The 20,987-nt window shown below is 42.5% G+C and overlaps 1 long non-coding RNA gene across 2 annotated transcripts in view; it reads right to left on the bottom strand.

The window, feature by feature from the left end:
• LOC137520870 (uncharacterized) overlaps positions 1-20,987 on the bottom strand; it is a 203,425-nt gene that overhangs the window by 39,176 nt on the left and 143,262 nt on the right. Inside the window, exon 1 of one of the 2 annotated variants that reach the window (XR_011021956.1) lies at positions 15,872-15,920. The exons of the other annotated variant lie outside the window; for it this stretch is intronic. This is a non-coding gene — a long non-coding RNA (uncharacterized lncRNA). Of the gene's footprint in view, positions 1-15,871; positions 15,921-20,987 lie in introns of those variants that run through there. 2 annotated transcript variants of the gene reach the window in all.

Genomic DNA, 20,987 nt, shown 5'->3' with positions numbered 1-20,987 from the left:
GATCCGCCAGCCGCATCCGCCTCTAAAAACGCTTGTCTAATGTATTGCAATGGGATGGTGCACACTGGCGGTTTGCGGTTTTTGCCAAGCCGCAAACGCGCCTCCTGCTGCGCGTTTGCGGTTTTCGGAAGCGTTTCGTCCTCAATGTAAAGTATAGGAAAAACGCAAACCGCTCTGAAAAACGCTAGTTCAGAGCGGTTTGCCAGGCATTTTTGTTACAGTAGCTGTTCAGTAACAGCTTTTACTGTAACAATATATGAAATCTGCTGCAGAAAAACGCACCCAAAACCGCTAGGTATGTTTAGAAAACCTCTCTAAACATACCTAGAATCGCTCTGAAATCAGCTCCTTTCAGAGCAGTCTGTGAAGTAATGACCTCTCCTCTAGCAGAGGAAAAGTAAATAGTCCAGGAACAGTTGAGATAATAAAAGTCAGATAACAGCCCTCTCCATGACTAACTTAGTCGGAGAGCTTAATGGCTTGTTTGCATAGAGATAACAACTGGAGTTTCTCTACTCTTCCTGAACTGGAAACAGTTACACTGATGTATCTGATCTTAATGTTTTATTTCTTAGCTGTGCTACACATACAAATCATAATATCATTATTTTTTTCGCTTCAGTGTCTCTTTAAGAGATGCTGGTTCAGTTCTGCGGGGAAGAGAAAATGATTGAACTTAGTTTATATTTCTTTTTTTCCCTTTTCTTCAATTTCTTTATTTCTCTTTGGCAGTTTGCGTTTATAGTTGTGTATCTTATTGTCTTGGACGTGGGACAGTTTTTTCTATTTACTGGCACGCATCTGTTTATCGCCATACGCCGGTTGCGTGTGCGGGGATGAACCTCGCTCCAATCTGGGCAAGTACCTACGCACATGGCAATATGGAACAACATGAAGGAAAGGAAGAAAAAAATTATAATAATGAAAAGCCTGTTATTGTCAGGCAAGCAAACGGCGGCACTGCCAGCCAAACTCGAGCACAGAGCCCGCTGCACCGATCCCATCGCAAATGTTCTAATTTCATACTCAGTGAAAAAATCCACAGCAGATAATTACACTTGTCGTATCGGTGGGTATTAGCCAAGACATACGTATTTGTGCCTGATGGGGGGTGTTGGGGAGAGGGCTGCTATTCATGTCATTAAGATTATTTCTTTCGTGCATCTGTTATGCATTGCAGAAACAGATGACATTTCTTCCTTTTTTGAAGTGAATTGAATAACTGCACTCTGACAGTTCAGGTGGCATATTATTATTATTGATTTATCAAGCGCCAACATATTCCATGGCGCTGTTCATAGTAAGAAACAAACATGGGATACATAATACGTTAATAAAGACAATGGAATACACCAATATACAAAATACAGAATTCGTGATTGCAGTGACAAAAGTAACATGAAGAATAAAATATATAATACGTTCCAAGACACAAAAGGGGAGAGTGCCCTGCCCTTAGAATATAAAGGAATGGAGGAGGGGGTGGGGCAAGAGGTGGGGTAGTATACAATAGTCATACCTAGAGAGAGAGTGTTTTTAGGATATCTAGTATGAGTGCAGCTTGGCCAGAGGTCAGAGGGGGAATGGCCTAAGGTAAAGCGTGTGCTTGTCGGAAAAAGTGAGTTTTGACGGAGCATTTCAAGATATCAAAGGTTGGAGAGTGACAGATGTGTTGTGGAAGGGCATTCCAGAGGAGGGTTGAAGCAGGATACTGCATACTGATACTGTATACTGCAAAATTCTGTATGTGTGCTGACTACTTAGGTACGTGGACGAAAATGAGAAAAATATGAGTAAACTATGTGCTCGACAATAAGGCCTGGGACCCACCATTTTAAAAGGGGTACAAGTGGAACCCTGTGGAGGTGGTCCCACTCGCAGCGCTATAGGATGACGCACAGACACTCTTGAGTGCAGCAAATGCAACTAACAACGGAGTGCACATTAAAACTGTGCTACTGAATATATATGGATACTATGCCACTCCAGCATAGTGTAAAATAGCCCTTGAGCTCTTTTAAACCATAGGCTTTCCTCCTTTGCTTTGCTTTTCTGGTCCCTGCATGCAGTGTTCCCAGGGATGGATTAAGATGTAATGGGGGCCTAGGCAAGATAGTAGATTTGGATCCCCCTTTTGGTAGGCTGAAGTGGAGAGAGGTCAATGGAGGTGGTAGAGCAGTAATCTCCTGGCAGTAGGCTTGTTCGTCACTCTTGTCCAAGAGACCTATGATGGGGTGATGTTATCTGCGAAGTTGATTGTCTTGACAGAGTTGCTCTTTAGGTGCAGTAGTTTGTGTATCGGGAGAATAAGATAGGTGACAGGACACAGTCTTGAGGAGTTCCTGTTTTGGAGGTTTGCACATACAAGGAAAAGGGGCCAAGCTTCACCACTTGGGTTCTGTTTGAGAGGAAGTCCAACAACTACTCGCAGAGGGTGAGATGCACTTTTAGTTGTACTAGCTTTGTAGTCAAGTATGCTGGGGCCGATGGTGTTGAAGGCGGAGCCGAGTTGAGGAAGAGAATCCTGGCACAAGTGTCCAGTTTGACTAGATTGGACAGGATGTTTGTTCTTTGAGCAAACGGGAGAAGGTCAAGCAGGTAATTGGTGGTGAGTTTCAGGTATGATAAGACCAGCCTTTCAAAGAGCTTCATGGCATTTGATGTTAAAGAGGAGCTGTCAGCCATACTATCTCAGAAAAACAAAACACATATATAAATAGATAAATACTTGCTCTACTTACTTAACAGATATATTGCACTGTCCACATTTTGATTTTAGTGATTTTTCTACAGTAAAAAAAAGAGAAAATCCTTCTTAGGATTCTTCATTTTAACTGTGTCTATCTTGAAGCCAATCCTGATGTCATTTCCTCCCTTACTCTCCTCTGCCTGATTGTTTATGCATTGCCTGCCCTCCTCCCAGTCTTCAGGCACTCCCACCCAGCTCTGCAATAGAAAGTGCATTGTCTCAGCATGAGAAATATTGGCCAATCAGAGAAGAAGAGAGGTGTGGCGGGGGGAAACAAGGCTTCAGCCAATCAGGCTGCATTAGTTAAGTCTGAGAGGAAAGTAAAAGCAAAAAAAAGACAAACCAGCATGCCCTACAACTTCCTTTGTGTGGCAATGTACCAAAGAAGAGGCAGGCAAGCTGGGGAATGATCATTTATCAACAAGAAAAGTAATAGTGATTTTTAACTTTTGGATTGCCTGGTTAGCATCCTGATTACTTGTTTACCAGATAAACATAAAGAATTGATTTTTGAGTTTATGCCGACAGTTACACTTTAAAGCGATTAGTGTATAATTGTTGAGATCAGCAGCACCTGGTTTCTTTGGGACTGGGATTATGGTGTACCTTTTCAGGCAGACGGGGACCTTGCGTTCCATTAGAGATTGTGTGAGTAGGGAGGAAAGGACAGGGGCCATCTGGGTAGCACAGGTTTTCAGGCAGTGGATTGACACTGGGCCTGGAGCTTTCCTAGGATTATACTTTATTTATACAGTGTTTTATTTTTATTTTTGTCCAGGGTCATATATTTTAGACTGTTCATTTTGATCTTTCATTTAGACTTATTTAACAGTATACAACTGCATAATATGGTGCTGTTGGGAGCCGTTGATGCTCTAGTTATATGTGTGGTCTGGCGCTGCAGATGTTGCCAATGTTTGTTTTAAAGGGTGTTGCAAATGTGCTTGCTAATGTTTGGAACATAATAAAGTATACCGTGTTTTATTATTGCTCACTAGTGCAGCCTTTGTGAAGGTTTTTTACTACCTTTTTACTTCACTTGGTGATGCTCTTATTATTCCATCATTAAACACTTTGCAGTGGTGTAGTCAATATTTTCATAGTTTATACTTGCCAACAAGAGTCTGTGGGGTTGATTTACTAAAATTGCAGTGAGCAGCAGTACCCATTTATTACCACTGGGTACTGCAGCTTACTGCACATCTAGTTCATTAATACTGCTTTGGTAATGAGCAGAGAAAAACCCCACTAATATTGGGTCTCCCTCACATCTAGTTGGCAGCTTCTATGATCGTCAGTGTTGCAAGTGTGCAAGTACAGGATCTTCTCAAAAAATTAGCATATTGTGATGAACTTCATTATTTTCTGTAATGTACTGATAAACATTAGACTTTCATATATTTTAGATTCAAATACACACAACTGAAGTAGTTCAAGCCTTTTATTGTTTTAATATTGATGATTTTGGCATACAGCTCATGAAAACCCAAATTTCCTATCTCAAAAAATTAGCATATTTTATCCGACCAATAAAAGAAAAGTGTTTTTAAAACAAAAAAAGTCAACCTTCAAATAATTATGTTCATTTATGCACTCAATACTTGGTCGGAAATCCTTTTGCAGAAATGACTGCTTCAATGCGGCGTGGCATGGAGGCAATCAGCCTGTGGCACTGGTCAGGTGTTATGGAGGCCCAGGATGCTTCGATAGTGGCCTTAAGCTCATCCAGAGTGTTGGGTCTTGCGTCTCTCAACTTTCTCTTCACAATATCCCACAGATTCTCTGTGGGGCTCAGGTCAGGAGAGTTGGCAGGCCAATTGAGCAGAGTAATACCATGGTCAGTAAACCATTTACCAATGGTTTTGGCACTGTGAGCAGGTGCCAGGTCGTGCTGAAAAATGAAATCTTCATCTCCATAAAGCTTTTCAGCAGATGGAAACATGAAGTGCTCCAAAATCTCCTGATAGCTAGCTGCATTGACCCTGCCCTTGATAAAACACAGTGGACCAACACCAGCAGCTGACATGGCACCCCAGACCATCACTGACTGTGGGTACTTGACACTGGACTTCAGGCATTTTGGCATTTCCCTCTCCCCAGTCTTCCTCCAGACTCTGGCACCTTGATTTCCGAATGACATGTATAAGTTGCTTTCATCCGAAAAAAGTACTTTGGACCACTGAGCAACAGTCCAGTGCTGCTTCTCTGTAGCCCAGGTCAGGCGCTTCTGCCGCTGTTTCAGGTTCAAAAGTGGGTTCATGCTTTCATCTGCTGAAAAGCTTTATGGAGATGAAGATTTCATTTGTCAGCACGACCTGGCACCTGCTCACAGTGCCAAAACCACTGGTAAATGGTTTACTGACCATGGTATTACTCTGCTCAATTGGCCTGCCAACTCTCCTGACCTGAACCCCATAGAGGATATGTGGGATATTGTGAAGAGAAAGTTGAGAGACGCAAGACCCAACACTCTGGATGAGCTTAAGGCCGCTATCGAAGCATCCTGGGCCTCCATAACATCTGAGCAGTGCCACAGGCTGATTGCCTCCATGCCACGCCTCATGGAAGCAGTCATTTCTGCAAAAGGATTCCCGACCAAGTATTGAGTGCATAACTGAACATAATTATTTGAAGGTTGACTTTTTTTGTTTAAAAAACACTTTTCTTTTATTGGTCGGATGAAATATGCTAATTTTTTGAGATAGGAAATTTGGGTTTTCATGAGCTGTATGCCAAAATCATCAATATTAAAACAATAAAAGGCTTGAACTACTTCAGTTGTGTGTATTTGAATCTAAAATATATGAAAGTCTAATGTTTATCAGTACATTACAGAAAATAATGAAGTTCATCACAATATGCTAATTTTTTGAGAAGATCCTGTATGGGTGAACAGTCTTCCCCTCCTTGCATAGCTACATGTCCACTGCTGTTGGGCACACACTTCTTCAGACACTTCCTGGACCAGCAGGGTGTCCAGTAATAATAGGCAAGGGTTTACAATGCCATTGGTTAATAGTTATTATCCACCTGCACCCAAAAAAAAACATGCTCACGACAGCCTGGAGGACAGACCACATTAAAGGCAACTGAAAGTTGTCAAATTGAGGAAATTCTTTTCCAGAAAAACTGTAGTTATTTTGTAATTACCCAGTTCACCCCTATATGTTTTTCTTCCTTAGAACTCGTCTTCTACTCTGCCTACTCAAGTCAGAATACAAGTAAACACGTCATGTTCTAGAACCTGAGTTTCAATCTGAATGCAATTTTTGGTTCTTAAAGGATAAATACACTGAACCTTAGCAAAAGAGAGGTTTGTAACACTGTATGCCGTTGGTGAGGGGTTTGGGGGAGCACCATTGGTTACCTACAGGATGCTGCTCTTGTAGCTTCCATCCCTGTGAACGTCGCCATCACGTTGGCAGCTAGCCACATTTCTAAGAACCCGTCCTCTGGAGCTCACTCCTGGACCTAGTGCATGCCGGGAGTTGTATGCCGTAATGCATGCCCAGAGCTGTAGTATGTACATCTCACTGCTGGGAGATGTAGACACATCTATGGAGCATGCATTACAGCATACAACTCCCAGCATGCATTGCAGTTGGTTCAGTTGCATTTAACCTTTAAATAAACGGAACACATCTATGAATACATCACTTTCTCTCCAGAGAGCAACACATAGTATCACTCACACCATTGAACAGGCCCGGATTTACTTCACAGGAGCCTATAGGCACAGATGTCCAAGCACCTTAGATTTTGGCCTCCATGAACCTACAAACGCCCACCAAACCGCACTGCAAGTGTGTTGGCTGTGCCTGTTGTCACTTCTCCCTTACTTCCCTTGCTCATCATAGGTAACTACAGGTGCCCCTTATTATTAGGTAGCCAGAAGTACCCTCAATATTAAGTAGCTAGAGGTGCCCCCAAGTATTAAGTAGCTAGAGTAACCTCAGTATTAAGTAACTAGAAGTGCCCCTGACTGAAGGGAGATCTCCTCAGTGGAATGCCGAGAGCAGGGTGAGTGACCTCTCATTTACGCTCTGCTCGGTACTCTGCATACAGAAGGAGGGAGGGAGGCACTCGGAGAGGGGAGTGAGCCGCCTTTCCATCATCAGGCACCTGTAGGCACTTGCCTACAGTGCCTTATGGTAAATCCGGCCCTGCCATTGAATAAATAGGCTGTGCAGGTATAGGACAAGAGAGCTACATCAAACAGCCTACCACAATGACTGCAAAACTTATGCTCACAAACCGGATGGCTATTGTCACGATATTGTCACAATCTCACCGGGGTCTGTGTCTGGTGGTGAAGTGGGGGTCTCCGGGGGTCAGCACAGATGTGTGCACGGCTCTCCATGTGGGGTCCGTGTTCCAGCAGGTTGCTGGCGTTCCGCTAGTGTTGCCGGGAGACAAGGATGCGCGGTATGCACTCGACAGCGCTGTCTCTAGTCAATCATTGAAGACTTTTCTGGATCCTATTGGCTGGATACGGTGCTTGGACTTCCTGATTGGCTGTGGCTAGTATTTAGGCCTGGATGGGGCACTCAGTCAGTGCCTGCGATGGTGTTAAGTCGATAGAGCTAGCTTCTGGGTTTCCCTTGCTTTTGCCTCCTGTTACTTGCCTGGTACCTGTCTGAATCTCTGCCTGTACCATGACTATTCAATTGCCTGCTGCCTGTACTGACCTTTGACCTAACCACTCTCTTGTCTACTCCTACTCTGTAGATATATGTGTATGATCCCTGACTTGCTGACTTTGAGATTGCTGGCCATTGCGATTGACAGCCATCTGATATATGTTTATGATCCCTGGCTTGATGACTGATTGACTCCAGTCATTACTGAGCATTATCTGATATTGATGTTGCCGGGAATGCAAACCACAATGCAAGCTGCTGAAAATTGACTAAATGGAAGATAAACACTGAAGAGTGGAGGTGCCCCCAAAAATATATAAAACAATAGAAATCAATTTTTTAAAAAGGAGAGGCGGTGGTTAGCTTACCTCTTCTGAAGAACAATAGCCAATACGACTTTGAAGAAATTCGAAAATTATATTGCACAAGAACAGGGTATGACAACGCATTTCGCAGGCTTTACCCACTTCCTCAGGTCAATAATACCCACAAATAAAGTGTCATGTGGCTTATTATTGTGAGCACCTCCTAATGCCTAAATGGAGATTAGTTTCCCCCCAAAAAATGTTGTACCTGTTCACCCCTTCATAGTTTCTATCCTTACAGAGTAGTATCTATGGGATGAAAAACCCAGCCATTCTACATGGTTGAGTTCCCCAATGTTTTTTTATTTGTAATTTAACTAATTTTTTTTTTTGCAATTCTATATGCACAAAATATGGGGCAGCATGGTGCCATAGTATGGGCAGCACAGTGGTATAGTGGTTAGCACTTTCGCCTTGCAGCGCGCTATGGTGATATCTACACAGAGTTTGTATGTTCTCACCGTGTCTACGTGGGTTTCCTCCGGGTACCCCGGTTTCCTCCCACATCCCCAAAATATGCAGATAAGTTAATTGGCTACCCCCTAAAATTGGCCCTAGACTACGATACATACACTACACGATACATACATAGACATATGATTATGGTAGAAATTAGATTGTGAGCCCTTTTGAAGGACAGCTAAGTGACAAGACAATGTACTCTGTACAGCGCTGCGGAAGATGTCAGCGCACAAGTCCCTAACAGTATTTTTAAAGTACCTTTAATCAAATCCAAATAAAAATTTAAGGCTGCTTAGAAGCCTTCCAAATTCGAATGCTTTGATTCACAAAGCAAGTGCAGCGCATTGAGCATTCCCTCTCTCTACATATACAGGGAAGCCTTCTGGGACCCGCCTAAGTGCTGTGAATTATTCAGCTAAAGTATGTTTTCTCATGTAACATAAAAACATATCGATACACAGATCTCTCATCTGCATTTAACATTGCGCTGAGCATTACACCGACGGCGTCAGAAGCACAGCTGACGGCTACATTTACAGGCCTTTAGGAGCTTCTATAAGTTTACAGTTTATGACAGCGGACGGGAAGAGATCTATATGCGAGATGAACACGACTCATTGATCATCGCGGGACGCAATCTAGAAACAGAGCTTAAGTATATTACTAATGTCTATTTAACAGCAGACAGTATATATATTTAATGCTGAAACATGGGTGCGGGATATAAATCAGAGGCAATGTGGATGGATGACTGTTTAGTAATTACAACATATTGATTTTTTTTTTTTTATTGTATATATTAAGATGGTCGTAGATCAAATGACTTTAAAAAGTTTCGAAAGAAAAGCCCGAAGACATCACTCGCCTTAACGATCAAACGTGAGAGTCAAGGAATGGAATTAGTTGCACAGTTTAGGGACAAGAGAGGGTGGCCATCTTGGAAAGGGACCAGGATTTAAGCTCTATTGCTGTAGTGGTGTCCATAGCTCCCCTCTTTTGGGGGACAGTCCCTCTGTCCCTCTTTTCTCCTCATTTGTCCCTCTTTCAGGATTTTGTCCCTCTTTCTATGTAAATATATATCTTTCTCTACTAAAAAATGTGTTCGATTGACTCTAAACTTTATTCTCATCCTTTAAATCAGTAATCTGCAAACTTGGCTCTCCAGCTGTCAATGAACGAGTCTGACAGCCACAGTCATGATTCATAAAGACAAATTTATTGTGGGACTTGTAGTTCCGTAACAGCTGGAGAGCCAAGTTAAATTTATATATTACTAATTTTAAAATTTGAATATGAATGAAAATGAACCAGGATAGAAAGAACCAGTGTGGTTTGAATTATAAAACAACATATTTTTCTTATGAAATCTTTATGGTATGCGTGACTAAGGGTGTGATGGGGGCGTGGTCAGGGGTGTGGCTTAAGTGTCCCTCTTTCTCATCTAAAAAAGCTGGGAGGTATGGTGGTGTCACTAAGGGGGTGCGGGAGGTGCGGACCGCACCAGGTGTCACCAGCAGAGGGGGTGACACCAAGCGCTAGGCTAAGTGAAAGTGGACTGGGCTATGTAAATACAGACCAGGCTATTGCCTAATGTACTTCAAGAAACCTGGTGAGGTTAGAGGTTCATGGGGGTGACAACTTGAGTTTCCGCACTTGATGACACCAACCCCAGTGATGCCTCTGTAAAGCTGTACTGCCGTGTGGGAGTCGCACAGCACAAAAGCCATTAACAAATCACGTCTGAGACTATTTTCCCTTTACTTGTCCAAAAAACTGCAGTGAAATCCATCAGTGCACCCGTTATGTGAGCAAAACAGGAAGCAGTAGTCTGCTCAAAGCAGCTTATACAGTGGTGTGAAAAACTATTTGCCCCCCTCCTGATTTCTTATTCTTTTGCATGTTTGTCACACTTAAATGTTTCTGCTCATCAAAAACCGTTAACTATTAGTCAAAGATAACATAATTGAACACAAAATGCAGTTTTAAATGATGGTTTTTATTATTTAGTGAGAAAAAAAACTCAAAACCTACATGGCCCTGTGTGAAAAAGAAATTGCCCCCTGAACCAAATAACTGGTTGGGCCACCCTTAGCAGCAATAACTGCAATCAAGCGTTTGCGATAACTTGCAACGAGTCTTTTACAGCGCTCTGGAGAAATTTTGGCCCACTCATCTTTGCAGAATTGTTGTAATTCAGCTTTATTTGAGGGTTTTCTAGCATGAACTGCCTTTTTAAGGTCATGCCTCAACATCTCAATAGGATTCAGGTCAGGACTTTGACTAGGCCACTCCAAAGTCTTCATTTTGTTTTTCTTCAGCCATTCAGAGGTGGATTTGCTGGAGTGTTTTGGGTCATTGTCCTGCTGCAGCACCCAAGATCGCTTCAGCATGAGTTGACGAACAGATGGCTGGACATTCTCCTTCAGGATTTTTTGATAGATAGTAGAATTCATGGTTCCATCTATCACAGCAAGCCTTCCAGGTCCTGAAGCAGCAAAACAACCCCAGACCATCACACTACCACCACCATATTTTACTGTTGGTATGATGTTCTTTTGCTGAAATGCTGTGTTACTTCTACGCCAGATGTAACGGGACACGCACCTTCCAAAAAGTTTTGTCTCGTCGGCCCATAAGGTATTTTCCCAAAAGTCTTGGCAATCATTGAAATGTTTTTTAGCAAAATTGAGACGAGCTTTAATGTTCTTTTTGCTTAAAAGTGGTTTGCGCCTTGGATATCTGCCATGCAGGCCGCTTTTGCCCAGTCTCTTTCTTATGGTGGAGCAGTGAACACTGACCTTAATTGAGGCAAGTGAGGCCTGCAGTTCTTTAGATGTTGTCCTGGGGTCTTTTGTGGCCTCTAAGATGAGCTTTCTCTGCGCTCTTGGGGTAATATTGGTCGGGCGGCCACTCCTGGGAAGGTTCATCGCTGTTCCATGTTTTTGCCATTTGTGGATAATGGCTCTCACTGTGGTTCGCTGGAGTCCCAAAGCTTTAGAAATGGCTTTATAACCTTTACCAGACTGATAGATCTCAATTACTTTTGTTCTCATTTGTTCCTGAATTTCTTTGGATCTTGGCATGATGTCTAGCTTTTGAGGTGCTTTTGGTCTACTTCTCTTTGTCAGCTAGCTCCTATTTAAGTGATTTCTTGATTGAAACAGGTGTGGCAGTAATCAGGCCTGGGGTTGACTACAGAAATTGAACTCAGGTGTGATAAACCACAGTTAAGTTATTTTTTAACAAGGGGGGGGGGGGGGGGCAATCACTTTTTCACACAGGGCCATGTAGATTTGGAGTTTTTTTCCTCACTAAATAATAAAAACCATCATTTAAAACTGCATTTTGTGTTCAATTATGTTATCTTTGACTAATAGTTAACGGTTTTTGATGAGCAGAAACATTTAAGTGTGACAAACATGCAAAAGAATAAGAAATCAGGAAGGGGACAAATAGTTTTTCACACCACTGTATAACCTGTTGTAAGGAACATAGAGGAGATGATGTTAACTTCCTCAGTGACTTTGCCTCCTGTTTTATCTCACATTGGCTGGCTTCACTTGATCATAGATTCCTTGAATGATTCATGACAGCTTTTCAGCTGCCAAAGGATGGTCCCACAGCTCTGACTGTAGTGGGTTATTGCCTCCCTATTTGGCAGTATGGCTGCATTGTAGTTCCAATTGGGGCATTAAAGGACCACTATTGGGAAAATCGTAAAATGTAAAATACATGTAAACACGTACAAATAAGAAATACATTGAGTAAAATGAGCTATAAATTACTTTTCTCCTATGTTGCTGCCACTTACAGTAGTTACTAGAATTCTGACAGGTTTTGCAATAGTCCATCTCCTCATGGGGGGTTCTCAAGGTTTTCTTTATTTTCAAAAACACTTAGTGAATGGCAGTTGCTCTGTACAACTGCCTAAAACCTTTGCTGCAAGCAGGGAGGCTGCCTGGCATCTTTTGTATAAATCCTTTTCAGAGAGTGTGTTTATAAAAAAATTAAAGGCCATGCTCCAATCCCCCATGAGGAGATGGACTAGTCCAAAACCTCAATCAGATCTGTCAGATTTCTATTACCCCTGTGTCCCCTGGTCTGTGAAGCAGAGCATGCAAGCAAGGTGTCAGCGGTGCAATGATCAGGGATTCTTCTTGTGTGGCAATCATGGTGTCTCATATCTATGACGCCATCTATAGTTGCCTATACAGGTAGCAACTATACTGGCTACCTATATTGGAGGCACCTACCTAACTAACCTATACTGGGGGCATCTACCTATCTAACCTATGCTGGGGGCAACTATTCTGGCTACCTATATTAGAGGCACCCACCTAGCTAACCTGTACTGGGGCACCTACCTATCTAACCTATACTGGGGACAACTATACTGGCTACCTATACTGGAGGCACCTACCTGGCTAACCTAAACCGGGGCAACTATACTGGATCACCTATGCCTGGTTACCTATACTGGGGTACCTTTTCTTGCCTACCTATACTGGGGGGACCTATACTAGAAACTGCACTGGGTGACCATGTGGCATTGTGGCACATACATATGAAATCACTGCCGGGAGACTTGGGCGCAGGATACAGCCGGTATATGGCTTATCCTGCGGTTTCACAAGTCCTGGCGGCGTTAATTACTATCCCCCTCTAGGTCCATGTGGATGGTGGGGAATGATCTAATTCGGCTTCCAGCTATTGCTGGGGGCCGAATTACAGTGTTTTAAAAGTAACTTTAGCTCCGCCTTCTGATGGCGCCGAAGTTACTCACTGAGCGCTGCCTTAGCTGTAATTCCTATTACGGTCTATGTTGGCACCGGCTGCGCCCAAATCTCCTGCGCTGTTATTACAGCGCTCGATTGTGGCACTTCCTGTTCCACTTCAGTAATTATCTTCACTGTAGCAGAAAAATGCCGTTGTTCAAATGCCCCAAAATGCAAAATATTCTGGAAAGTGCCGCCTCAGACCTTCAGCAAACTCGGAGCTTAATTTCCAATATTAGAAATCCAAGATAGAGAAGGTGCCAGAAAATCTTTTAAACAAACTAATCACCGTAATTAAAATGATTCCTGGATTTTGGCAGTAACAAAAAATATGTCAGTAATATAATTTGCAAATAGGACAAGAAGTCTTGACTGATGAAACCACTGACAATGAAAGCGGCTTCATTTTAATCAGTTTGATTCTATAATGGCACTATGGCAGGTTATGACGGTTAGAGGAATTCTGGATGCCAGGCAGGCCTTGTAGTCCGGCAGAGGGTTTCTGGTTGTTTTGCTTCTGGAGCTCAATGCAGCAGTGTGCACAGGTTGCTTTTTCTATATGTGTTCCACTGCAGGGGCCTGTGCTAGTCAGAAACAGAGGCAGAATTGTAAGGGGGAGCAGACTCCGCCCTATACGTATAAAAAGGGCGCGTGCAACTTTGGGCGCAGGGAGAAGCTGAAAGATGGCGCTCTCTGTACTAGGTAATCTCGGGGCTATACAACTAATATATTCCCGACTGATTGAATCTGTTGCTTTGGTGGCATAATACAGGGTTCGGCCATTGCCGGCGCCCAAATTACACACTGTAGCCATAAGTGACATTACTGCCTATGGCGGGGCCTAAATCATAGGCACAGCGAGGTGCCCAAATTAGCTCTCACCCAGGAGAGCCTTGGGCTGTGGAGGGCCAAATCTCTTATGCCCCTGCCCTCCTGATAGAGAGGCTGCCCCTCCAGTGTTGTTGTTGGCAGCATGGTGGTGTAGTGGTTAGTACTCTCGCCTTGCAGTGTTGGGTCCCTGGTTCAAATTCCAGCCAGGGCACCATCTGCATGGAGTTTTTATGTTCTTTCAGTGTCTGTGTGGGTTTCCTCCAGGCACTCCAGTTTCCTCCCACATCACAACAACATACAGATAAGTAATTGGCTTCCCCTTAAAATTGGTCCTAGACTATGATGAATGGGCATATCACTATGGTAGGGATTAGATTGTGGGCTCCACCGTGGGACAGTTACTGACGTGACTATATATATTACAGTATTCTCTGTAATGCGGAACATGTTGGCGCTATATAAATAATAATTGAGGAGTCATAATGGTCGCTCTTGTTACATGACCCCTGGCAGATGGTCCTCTTGGTCTTGAGGGTCACCATGGCATGAGGACTTCTCAAGAGCTGCTCCAACACTATGGAACTCCCTACCTCCACCCATTAGGGCAGCCCCCTCCTTCAACATCTTCAAGAAAGCCCTCAAAACTCACCTTTTCACTCTGGCCTACCACCCCTCACAAGTGCTCTAAACCCACAGCTGAACTCTGGTCCCCTACCTTTCGTGTCCTTACCTCTCCCTCTAGATTGTAAGCCATTGGGCAGGGTCCTCCTCCTTTTGTGTCCAACCTGATCATGCACCTCCATTACTGTGCACCCATGCTATGCATCTGAGTGCACCTAACTTGCCTAATCTCCATGCTCCCCTCCAGTGACTGACTAAGCTTTACCTTATTGCTCATACTGTGCTGCATGATCTGGTCTTTCTTGTATTCATGTATTGTCATTTTGCTGTATGTCACCCCTAAATAGTCTGTAACCTAAACTAATGTACAGCGCTGCATAATATGTTGGCGCTTTATAAATACAATAAATAAATAAATACAATAAATAAATAAGTGTGTATTGCATAAAGCTACTACATGGGCATAACACAACATTCTCTGTATGTTAAACGCGCACATTATGATCACAGCATGAAGAATTGCTATGTTGTAACGTGCAAGGTTTTGCTCGCGTTATTCAGATACCAACTGTAGAAAGTGTGTTTGAATCGTGTGCCCTGCTGCCGGCCACAAACCACTTCCTCTTCGTGGCCACACTCGCCGCTGTGTAGGCGCAAAGACGGCCATACCTGCACAGTAGCATAGAGCTGCTCATGCACTGAGAATAAAGTTGTGCCTGAAAGGCTCTGGGATACTTCACAAGCGAATGCTGTACCGTGCGCCTCCTTAGTGAGGCCATGCTTGTACATGAGGGAGGCAAGTCAGCCAGCCATCTTCAACTTTAATGTCAAAGACTACAAATGGGGTCCAAGCACCGGAATGGAGGGGCTTTAGACTGGGGAAGCCTCTGGACCCACCAGCGGTTTTCCCTGCTGAAGTGTCAAACTTTTTTATGTGATTTCAGGTTTACTTTAATCCAGCTGTAAAAAGCAAATGATAATAACTCTTTGCCTCTATCCCGGAGAGACCACCCCATATTTGTATGAACTTCCTAAGATAAGGCAGGAAGGGGTACCCACTCAGGCCTACTGTCAGCAGTGGTTTATTGACATACAGAAATTCCAAGTATTATACTTCCCTCCTGACACACTTGGCTGGGAACACTGTGTACCAATTTAAAAACTCTTTAAGAATTCATCAAAAAGGTCAGTGGATTAATCTTAGAGACAGAGGAGACTAGAGTATCCTATGATGTCATTTCCCTGTCACATGTGCACCCACTGCAAGGGTAACTGACACTGTACGTAATCGTCTGTAACTGGCTAACATTAGAGTAACTAGACAGAACTTAATCCTGACCATTTATGTTCCTTATCACTTAGGATAAACATAATTTTAAATACAGAAATATTGATAGGATCACAATTATTTCCGTATCACAATCTCACCTCTTCCTCGTTCCAAACAGCTAGGCTCCTTGTAGAGTGGGGATGGTGTCTCCGGGGTTCCCATGGGTGCACACACAGGCAAGCTTCATGCAGTGTTGCCAGGCAACGGGGATGTGAGATGTTCGGCTGGTTGATTCTATTGCCAGAACCAATCACTATTGGATGGAAGTGTGGTCCATTGGACGGCAGTGTGGGTGGCTTTTCCTTATCCTTAGTAGAAATGCCTTGCTCTCAGGTTTGCAAGTTGCCCGTGATAGCGCTGGAGCTAGCTGCTGGGTGTGATTCTGTTGCTTTCCATTGCGATCCACTGCCTGTTTTCTGACTATTCTATCTGACTGCTGCCTCGACTTATCTTTGTTAGTTTGTGACCACTCTTTTGCCTCATTCCTGTAAACCTAGTAATATAGATTGTTTGTGTATAACCTTTGGCTCGTTTGACTACTTATCGGATTACCCTCTGTTTGTCAGTCATCTTATTCGGGTGTATGGCTAGGCTGTTTGACTACTCTGAAATGCCAGTACTGCTGCCTAGTGAGTCTGGGGAGTATTACTGTCTTAACCTTATCAGCAAAGGCGTATCTACAGGGGTGCAGCGATAGCTTGTGCCATGGGCGCCTCTTACAGGGGGCACTGCTCTATAGCATCCTTGGTGTTTTACATACAGATTCTAGTTTTTATCTTGAGAACATTCTGCTGCCTTATTTGGGGAAACAAGCTGTCTTAGTGTCTTACTGTTGTTTGGGGGATATGTTAGAGTGATTAAGATGTGGAATGCATTGCCACAGGAAGTCGTTATGGCAAACTCTATACCTGCATTTAAAGGGGGCTTAGATGCTTTCCTTGCATTGAAAGACATCCATGGCTACAATTACTAGGTAATGCCTAATGATGTTGATCCAGGGATTTTATCTGATTGCCATCTGGAGTCGGGAAGGAATTTTTCCCTTTAGGGGCTAATTGGACCATGCCTTGTAAGGGTTTTTTCGCCTTCCTCTGGATCAACAGGGATATGTGAGGGAGCAGGCTGGTGTTGTACTTTATACTGTTTGAACTCGATGGACGTATGTCTTTTTTCAACCAAAATAACTATGTAACTATGCAACTATATAGCCTGACCTATTGCGATACTCCATTCTTACAGGCCACGCTTCACTTCTACGTGGACACAAACCAATGCAACCGAGACTACACATTATAATATTTAATTTCAATGCTTGCCATAGGCACTGTTCTCCCTAGATACGCCTCTGCTTATCAGTCTCTATACCTCGCACATTAAAGGACACCCGAGGTGAAAATAAACTAATGAAATAAGCAATTGTATCTTCTCCTAAAAAAATGACTTTTTAAGATCTTAATATTTAAATCTACTTTTTACATTTTTCTGTTGTATTGTTTTTGCTCAATGACACATTCATTGAAGTATACCAGAGCTAAATCTATGAACTATTGACTTTTTTCTTCTTTCCTGCTCTCTCAGAAGCCGTTTTCTGCTAGTAAAGTGTTTTATAGTTGTAATATCTTATCAGTGAGGGTTACACTGTAGTCTGACCCAGTCCTGACTCAGACAGGAACTGCCACTTACATACCTAATGTTTAACTATTTCAGGCAGAGAAAGAAAAAAAAGAAACACAGCATAGTTATTTGTGTGCTAGGCACTATACATACTCATGTCTATGTCACATGTCACCTCGGGTATCCTTTAAGGCCTGGGTGTAACAGTGTTCTGGGGTAGATGCATCAAGTCTCCTGAGGCTAAGCTGGGTTGTGCCACACAGGTAAGGCTGCAGTGAAAAGTGGGGCATAGGACTGATCATAAGACATTGGATCCACTAGGCCTTACATTCCTGTGCAGCACGGTGGCATGGTGGTTAGTGCTCTTGGCTTGCAGCGCCGGGCGAAATCTCAGCTACGGCACTATCTGCATGGAGTTTGTATGTTCTCCCCATGTCTGCGTGGGTCTCCTCCCAAAACATGCAGGTAAGTTACTTGGCTTACCCCTAAAATTGGCCCTAGACTGGGATACATACACTACATGATACATAAAATTCCTGTTACAGAACGCCCATATATATGATGGAGGTAGAAAGAAGACATTTGAGGGAACATCCAATCATTCTATCATGCATGTGTATGACGTGGGACAAAATCAAAATGTTTCACCCCAAGGCGGTTTTTACCCTAATGGACAAGAGCGATTTTCACCTTTCAGTGCTCATCCCTTTCATTTGCCAAAAGCTTAATCACTACTAATCACAATGAAATGATCTATATCTTGTTCTTTTCACCACCAATTGGGCTTTTTGGAGTTGATATTTGTTTTCAGTAATTACTTTATTTTCTATGCATTTTAACCACTTCGCATCCAGACCTTTTTTCCCACTTATTGACCAGAGCAGTTTTGACAGTTTAGCTATATCCTTATTTAATCAGAAATAACTTTATCCCTATTTAGGACACAGAAATGAAATATATATTTTTTTTTTCAAGACAAACTAGGCTTTCATTGTATGCCATTTTTTTCCCTCGAACAATTTTGTTTTCTATGAATTTTAATGGGAAAACAAAGAAAAAAAATAGAAAAAACATTTATTTCTCAGTGCTACTGTAGATAAAAAACACAAATTTTGTTTGGCTATTCTTACTGCTTATCACAAAACTTAGATTGTGTTCCGGTCACAATTTATGGTGAAGATATTTGATTCTGAAATAATGCCGCAGAGTGTATTTTTCACTATGAAATGAGAAAATAAAAGTATTTTTAATAGTAAAAGTCAATCTCATTAGCTCAGGAAACATATATTCCCATTCACCAATTAGTGCTGCATCAGATAGTGCCAGAAATGTGCACAGGAGCAAGCCAAATCCTGCACAGCACTGCTTCAATACAGGTCAGTAGATCTACTGACTTGTGGCTTAGATGAAGTCACAGAGGACGTATATCTACTGACTTGTGGATAAAGTGGTTAAAGGAAAAACAAGGAAAAAATGAAAGAATACACTATTTCTCCAATTTCATCTCCTATGGTTTTAATATAAACACTGCTACTGTACATAAAACCCACACATTTTATCTGCCTATTTGTCCTGGTTATCACAAGATTTTAATTATGTCCCTAGTACAAAGTATGGTGACAAAATATTATTTGGAAATAAAGGTGTATTTTTTCTATGTTTTTTTTTTCACTATTTTCATATGCACGCGTGCGGGAATGCCCGGGAATGCATGTGCATGCGTGCTAGAGCTAGTGCACTCTCCCGCGGCAGCAGCACTGTTTGACTTATAAAAATGTCCTGGAGCCATTAAGAGGCTCTAGCAGGACGTTTTTATAAGTCAGTATGTCATTAACTACTTTGGCCTCCTGGACGTACTAGCTACGCCCAGGAGGCCATGTGCGCGGCCGCGCGCTCCTGCGGCCAATCGCGCGCGTGCACGCACGCTCCCAGCCGCGGATTGTTAGCCCACGAATCAGTGAATCGGGCTATGGTGCCCAATCAGTGATTCCTCTCCACCGCAGAAAAAGCGACAGCTTCTCTCAGAAGCTCCGCTTTTTCTGGCTGTTGCGTCCCTCTAAGCGTATGTTACGCTTAGAGTGACGTCATGTAAACAAACTCATGGCTGCCATCTTGTGGCCAAAAAGTAAAACTACAACTAAAAGTAAAAAAAAATAAAACTCAACACACATTTACATTTTAAAAGTACTGTTTCAATCCCACCTTCCCAAAAAAATACCCAAATAAAATGTTTAATATATTAAAAAAAACACATTACAATAATAAAAAAAAATGTAAATATTTGCTAAGGGTCTAAACTTTTTAAATATCAATGTAAAGATGAAATATTTCTATATTTTTTTTATTTTAAACTTGTAAATAGTGATAGATTCAAAACGGAAAAAATGCCCCTTTATTTCCAAATAAAATATTGTCGCCATACATTGTGATAGGGACATAATTTTAACGGTGTAATAACCGGGACATATAGGCAAATACAATACGTGAGTTTTAATTATGGAGGCATGTATTATTTTAACTATAATGGCTGAAAACTGAGAAATAATGAATTTTTTCTGTTTTTATCTTATTCTTCCTGTTAAAATGCATTTACAGTAAAGTGGCTCTTAGCAAAATGTACCCCCCAAAGAAAGCCTAATTGGTGGCGGAAAAAACAAGATATAGATCAGTTCATTGTGATAAGTATTGATAAAGTTATAGGCTAATGAATGGGAGGTGAACATTGCTCGGATGCATAAAGTGAAAACGACTGAAGGCTGAAGTGGTTAATATAACATCCAAAAATTCTGTGGATAAAAGTATCAAGTTTTCCACATGAAGCCATGCAAATTATCCCACTGGCACTCTTGGTCTTAGACTTAATGCTACACATTAAATAAATCAGAAAACACATGCACATGCTTGAGTAGTGTCACCTGCAGGGATCAGGACTTTTTCACTTGGGTGACAGTTCAGGCCCCAATGTTTACAGATGTGTTGCTGGCCTCTGGGCTAGCAACCCTTTAGGTTCCTATGAAGGGGGAAGGGGCGAATGGGATGACATGTGGCGCACAATACGGTAGGGGTAAGGAGGTAAAACAATGTACTCGGACAGCCATTGGACAAGATGGTATGGCCTTTTAGGTATCTGTCAAGGACACTCTGTGTCCAAATCTATATAAGAACCTTCACACACAGGCTGGTAAATTCAAGTGTGTGGTTTTCAGGTCATTCTAAATAGATATTTGTGACTGGTTCTCTTGCGTGGTGTTTAAGGGAAAAGCCAGAACGACTACAGTATACAGTGGCAGCACCTTTGCGGAAGATTTATACAGCGCTGGTCTGAGCGCGCAGGGCGAGGAGGTAGGTGACTGGCATCTCTGCATTAGCGAGGGCCTGAGGAAACCATAAAAACATAAGTGCTATCACAGTATTGATTTTCTCTCTCTCTCCTTCTCGCTCTGCGCCAACAAATGAAAGGGGAAAAAAAAGGCCACGCTGAAGCTCACTGGTCCATCTAGAAATTTTAATTATAAACACAAGTAAATCATTTTACTTGCTGCCCTTGCATATAAACAAAGAAATAGATGGTGTGCCTAAAAACACTTGTCAGCATGCGGT

This window comes from Hyperolius riggenbachi, chromosome 6, assembly GCF_040937935.1.
Source record: "Hyperolius riggenbachi isolate aHypRig1 chromosome 6, aHypRig1.pri, whole genome shotgun sequence".
NCBI classification, from domain to species: Eukaryota; Metazoa; Chordata; class Amphibia; order Anura; family Hyperoliidae; genus Hyperolius; species Hyperolius riggenbachi.
The sequence above is the reverse complement of the archived record's forward strand: the minus strand, read 5'-3'. Positions and strand labels throughout refer to the sequence as shown.